Source organism: Seriola aureovittata, chromosome 16 (genome assembly GCF_021018895.1).
Source record: "Seriola aureovittata isolate HTS-2021-v1 ecotype China chromosome 16, ASM2101889v1, whole genome shotgun sequence".
NCBI classification, from domain to species: domain Eukaryota; kingdom Metazoa; phylum Chordata; class Actinopteri; order Carangiformes; family Carangidae; genus Seriola; species Seriola aureovittata.
Window position 1 is genome coordinate 14,620,182 of NC_079379.1, and position 6,016 is coordinate 14,626,197.

Genomic DNA, 6,016 nt, shown 5'->3' on the forward strand with positions numbered 1-6,016 from the left:
ACTGAGTAGATGAGTCGGTTATTGTGTGTTTTTGTGCGTGCGTGTGCGTGCATGCGTGTGTGCATTCAGGACAAATAGAGAAAGAATGAGTGTTTGAGTGTCTGTCCTGGTGTGGATCACCACATGAGTCAAAGTGACAAAAATTAAGCACCTCAAGAATAGCTCTCAGCAGGGCCTGGACTTGACCTGCCAGAGTAAACAGTGAAAAGAAATACTCTAGCCTAGCCAGCCAGTCTGCAGTGTGTCCATGGGGGGACCTTGTGGAGATCCAGCTGCAGCACCTGCATAAACACTAAAACTCAGTGTGGGCAGCCACTGCACACAGCTGGGGACACAGGCAAGCAGTGTGTTGTGGAGAATGAAGTAGACACTGCTATCTGATTGGAGTTTGTTGTGGACAGCCGATGCACCATCTGTATCCAAAGAGGGGGTATTGTCATTTAACTAATTGTGGATGAGGGAGAGGGAAAGAGCAAGGCAGCATATCAACTCTAGTAGTGGTAGCACCCATCACAACACCTGTGGTGCCCCAGATTGGCCCCCACTTTGTGGAAGCTAATGGGGATCAATATAGAGAATAAAAGAATAAAGTTAAATGACAATGCTAAGTGACATAAAAATGTAGTTCCTTAATAACCACTAGGTAGTAGATCAAAAAAGACTAATTGAATGGAAATCACTATAATAATATATTCTCTTTAGCGTTACATATTTTACTTTGTTGGACCCTGAATAGCTAATTTCCCTTTCTCTAATATATGCCTTAATTTTGGCAACTGCAGAACTCAGGAATTGACCATTAGCTAAGCCCCAGGGACCCTTTCAGTTGCCTGATATTTGCCTGTCAAGCTTCCTGTTCCATGGCCCCACTGTATGTGCCATTTGGCCGTCGATTTGTCAGCTGGAATGACAACTCAGCTTTAACTAGCTAGCTACTTAAGCTAATGTTAGCTGGATGAGATGGATGAAAATACCGTTTCCTCTTTTTTTATGTTTAAAAATGAAAAACACTGGAAATTCTTCAAACACGACATAAAGGACATGAATGTGCACTTGATGGTTATGCACTCAGCGAGAACTTAATTAACAACATACTAATAATGGGTAGAGCATCTCAAAACTAAAGCTCCTGACGTGTATCTACATGATTTTACACATTGCACTGCTGCCACATGATTGGTTGATTGGATACCTACACGTATAAACAGATGTACAGGGGTTCCTAATAAAGTGCTCAGTGAATGTATGTAACACTGTGCTAAAAGACTGAGGTTGAAGTTCCAAGTCCAAGGCTAAATATCAGCAAGGATAGGTTGGTGAATTATACATTTTCTGTAATTATTGTTTTTTTGTTTGTACCTGGAACTCCACAACATACCATACTATTCTACTCAAGTCTTTGCCAACTGCTGTGGATCACAAAAGGATGTCTGCTGTGATGGCCCTGACACATCCAAACCCTCCCAACACACTAGAGGATAACTCCCTGCCATCAGAGCCGCTATGCTCCGATACAGGATAATGACTGAAGCAAAACGGGACTAAATCCATTGTATGATAACCTATCTCTCTAAGTCTGTGGGACTTTTTTTTTTTCTTATATGAGGCCTTGCGTTTCATAAACCCCAAATTCATTTCACTCTGTATCTGTGCTGATACAGTTTCCCCGTCAATGAGAGGGAACTCTGGGGCTGGGAGATAGAGAGGGGGAGAGAATTCACCGCACACTGCAGGCGTAGCGGGAAAGGCGAGATAAGAATATTAAACAGGAGAAAGAATTGTGTCTTCTCCTCCAAACCACTAAAATGACTGAGGATGGAAATGAAAAGGGAACACTCAACTTCAGTCTCTAAGAATTCATAGGACAGAATTTAGAGGGCAGAGTGTGTTTCTGTGTATTTGTGCATATGAACATGTGTGTCATAGCACAGTGACAAAAAGTTGTGGTATTGTAAAACATTGTTTTATGAAATGCTACTTCAGTTTAATTATGTAGCATATTTTTGATAAAATGTCTTTTAAGATAATCTGAAATGCCCCAATTGTGCAATTTTGATTTGGTCATTAAACCAAAATTGTGGTCGGAAATCTCACTTTAAATCAGTCATTGTCCACCAATGGCTGATTTAAATCTGTGGCATCCAATGATGGTCTTTATCAGCACATTTAGTACCAGATTCTCACAATATGTCTGCTTTTACAACCCATGCATACAAACCAAACAATGTGAAAACTTCATGAAAATATTGGAGAACACGCTGGCTGCATTTTCAAAACATGAGAAAGTCTCTGCATATATATTTGTTTCATATTAACATCATAACACTAGAATTCACAAAGAATTCATTAAACAATCTTGCATGCCTCCACCAAATTGATACAAGAGATTGTGAATACAATTGTGTTAGATCTATTTCACATATACGACATACAATAAACATATAAGATCTCTACTGTTAGTGCCTTAAGTCCCTTTTGAAAACTGGTCTATTTTGTGCATTTAACAGTATCTTAAAAAGGTGGATTTATGTCAGTCATGTCCATATTTATTATGTGAATGCATTTCGATCACTGCCTTGCTTTGCAACAGTAAGACATGAAATGTTAAAAGACAATCTTGCTGTTTACAATTGACACTAAGTCAGAAAATTAATCAGTCCTGATGATGACTGAAAATTGCCCAAGATTATGTTGAGACATCTTCATTGCTTCATGTAGGAGGAGGCGATGGCAGCAGAGCTGCCATTTAGCCTGCCAGTGGCCCCAGGCGATGCTTATTCTCTAGCATTCTTTCTAATGTCTGGCAATTAAAGGCCGTCTAACTGCCTTAGAGAAGGAGAGATGGTGTGAGAGAGAGGAAGAGAGTGAGAGTGACTGTTAAAGAGGGAGGTTCAAAGAGAGACAGGTGGTAGAGACAGAAAAGAAATGAGAGAAACACATAAAGACAGGCACACACACAAATAGACGTCAAAAACTGGATGATCATGTGAAGAAAACTGCCAAGGCTTAACTCTATTTTATACAGTCTCTGTGGTGTGGTCACTAAATACAGCAGCCATTTGTACTGCTGAAATTCTATTTAATTTAACAAGGGGTACTCAGTTGTTGGTGTAATTTTTCACTTCACACTAACAGGCCCCAAGGGACATCCTCTCATCTTCTCTTAAGTGTTATCTATACATTTCAGTGATGTGCTCAGTCCATACACTACAACTGTTCATCAGGCAAATCCATCCTGCTTGGTTTTCATTCAAATTAGCAGTTGATGCTAATGCTTTCCATATCTATCAATGTGACAGGCACAGCACGTTGGTTTGTTTCACTCAACGGGAGAAATTAATCACACACATTTAGTGTAACAAGAGAACATTTCAGCTCTGCATTAACTACACTCATGCTGGTTTTGATGGCCATATTAAGACAACATTTTCAGACTTCTCATTGAGGCTATTTGTTAACAGTTCTAACTTAACTGTCATGGCAGCTTTTGGGCTTGCACATATGTAAATTGTATGAGTTTAGGATGAAATTATAGTCTGTGTCATGGTTTTGAGTTCCAGTCTGTTCATTCATTCTTTCATTCATTCAGTCCAGTTGTTTGTGTATAAATGCTGCCTGCTTGCCTTTTCCATTAGTAGTAACTACATTAAAAAATAAAAAAAAAACCCTCTGCAACCCGCGCCTGGACCTCCACCTCCTGTCCCGGTCATTGATGGAGAGCCTGCATATACAGGATAGACTGTAAAGATGGACATAGCCACTGTGACGTCACTCCTAGGTTTCCAAAGAGTGATCTTGAAGCTCAGAGTGGAAGCTCTGACCGCGCCTAACTCCCACCTAAACCAAAAATGGGCAAAGAGATGGAGCGTGTGTGGAGAAAAGACTTTGGTGCATGCCGGTGGCAAGTATACACTCCTGTTACCATGGTTAGCACAGCTGGGAGTCTTGCTCGAAGGCTAACCCAAGGCTAATTCACTTGCCGGCTTATTAGCTAATTAACATGCTAAGCTAACAAGCCAGGTATGGTGAGCACAGACACCGATACCTGCTAATTAATGCTAACATATGAAAAAAATAACACAAGAATTTCACTCACCATAAATAATATTTGTCCGACCTTGGCATAAGGTCCTCCAAAAGGCACCAACACCAAAAACACAGCCCAGAGGTCACGATAAGTTATTCGAATTAGCTGAGGTGATGCCTAGCAGACAGGTAGCAACTAGACACTGAACAGCTAGTCAACTGTGACGGCACCCACCTGTCACTCAAAGCAGCCACACCCTCAATTATGCATAACTTCAAGCCTTAATTCAATTTAAATGAGTGAAATATAAAAATTAACCTTTTGTACAGTCTTCATGAAGGGGGAAATTAGCTATAAAGATCAAAACTGCTTTTGTGAAGGGTGTAAACATGTTTTTATATGTATGTACAGTTGAGCCTTTTAACAGGGGAGTCTTTGTGGATTGACGCACTTTTGGAGCCAGCCTCAAGTGGTCATTCGAGGACCTGCAGTTTTTGACGCTTCTGTGTTGGCTTTATTTTTGTAGCCTTGCAGATTGCCACATGATATACAATCAAGCACCTACTCAAACGCTGTTTTCCGTGCGGCCTATGGGTCCCTGGTTGCTGCATGCTGGGCCCGGAGCAGAACTGAGTTCCATCTGTCCCATCCTGACTCTCTAAAAACCATGACGATATGAAAAAGTGCAGATCTTAAATGTACGTTAATGTAATTTCAGTGTCACACTTATGAAAGCCTTTTATGTGTATATGCAGAACAATTTCCTGTTTTTTGGGAAATATTTCTGTGGATAAAAATATCATCATTGACATGTCATTCAAATACTTGTTTTTCCATGAAGGGGCAGTGTTAAAGTGCTCACTGTCAATGGTAGTTTCATGTAAAGTGAAGCATAATGCTGGCATATTATAGGCAGATTACATCTATTAGTTACTGCTGTGCTGCATGTAAATGGCATGCCCATGGGAGAGCAAAAAATCATTTTAAACTTCAATAAGTTACAAGCGGTGGCAAGTCTACCCATAATCTGCACAAAGCCCCAGGCAGCAGTGAGGCTGGATGCAATTAGGGGAGAAATAAAATTCTACACAGTAAACAAAGAAAAAATGTAAAAAGACTGAAAGAGGAATGAACATCCTGGAGTGAGATTACCTCGCCTTTGATGAGGTCGGCTGTTGCTTTCTTTAATTGTCACAGCATAATGCTACTGTTTTGAGCAAGGATAACTATGCCATTTGTTGTACTCTGACAAAGAAAGGATGACTTAAGGCCAACATGTCACACTAATATGACTTTTTAATTAATAGAACATATTTCTTTGTCAAGATGCAAGAGTGCAGACGTCCTTGCGTGTAACATTCAGGTGTACACAAGGGCTTTGTGATGATTTTGCAATCATGTGATGGTGGAGGACGTATGCAAATCATTTACTTGTTTTAAAGTGGCAATAAGCGTAATATAAACTACAAATAAAAGTCCCTCATTCAAGAGTTTACTTAAGTATTAGAAGCAAAATGTACGGTGAAATAAGTCATTATTCAGAGTGGTCCCTGTTAGCAATCATTATTATTGATATACTGATATGTAAATGGTGCTCCAACGGTGTTGTATGTATACTACAACATTGGAGCACCATATATATAAATAAATAAATAAATAAATAAATAAATAAATACTCCCTACTACGCAGGATAGCTTTATATTATCTTGAATAACTCTTTGATAATTTTCACTACATATCATAATTTTCTTGAAAACTGTCTTGATTCATAACGTCTAGAACAACTCATTTATCTACCCTTCTTATTTATGCACTATATCTGCATAACTACAACCACCTCGTGATTCAGGAGGTTTTGTGTCCTGAGATGAGTGGGAGTGTCCAGACTATCAACAGCTCTTGTGCTCGTCCACTGTTTATGTCTGACCGTCCCGCACAGTCTTTGTCCTATTGGTCCACTTGTCACATACCCGTCTGTGATTGGATGA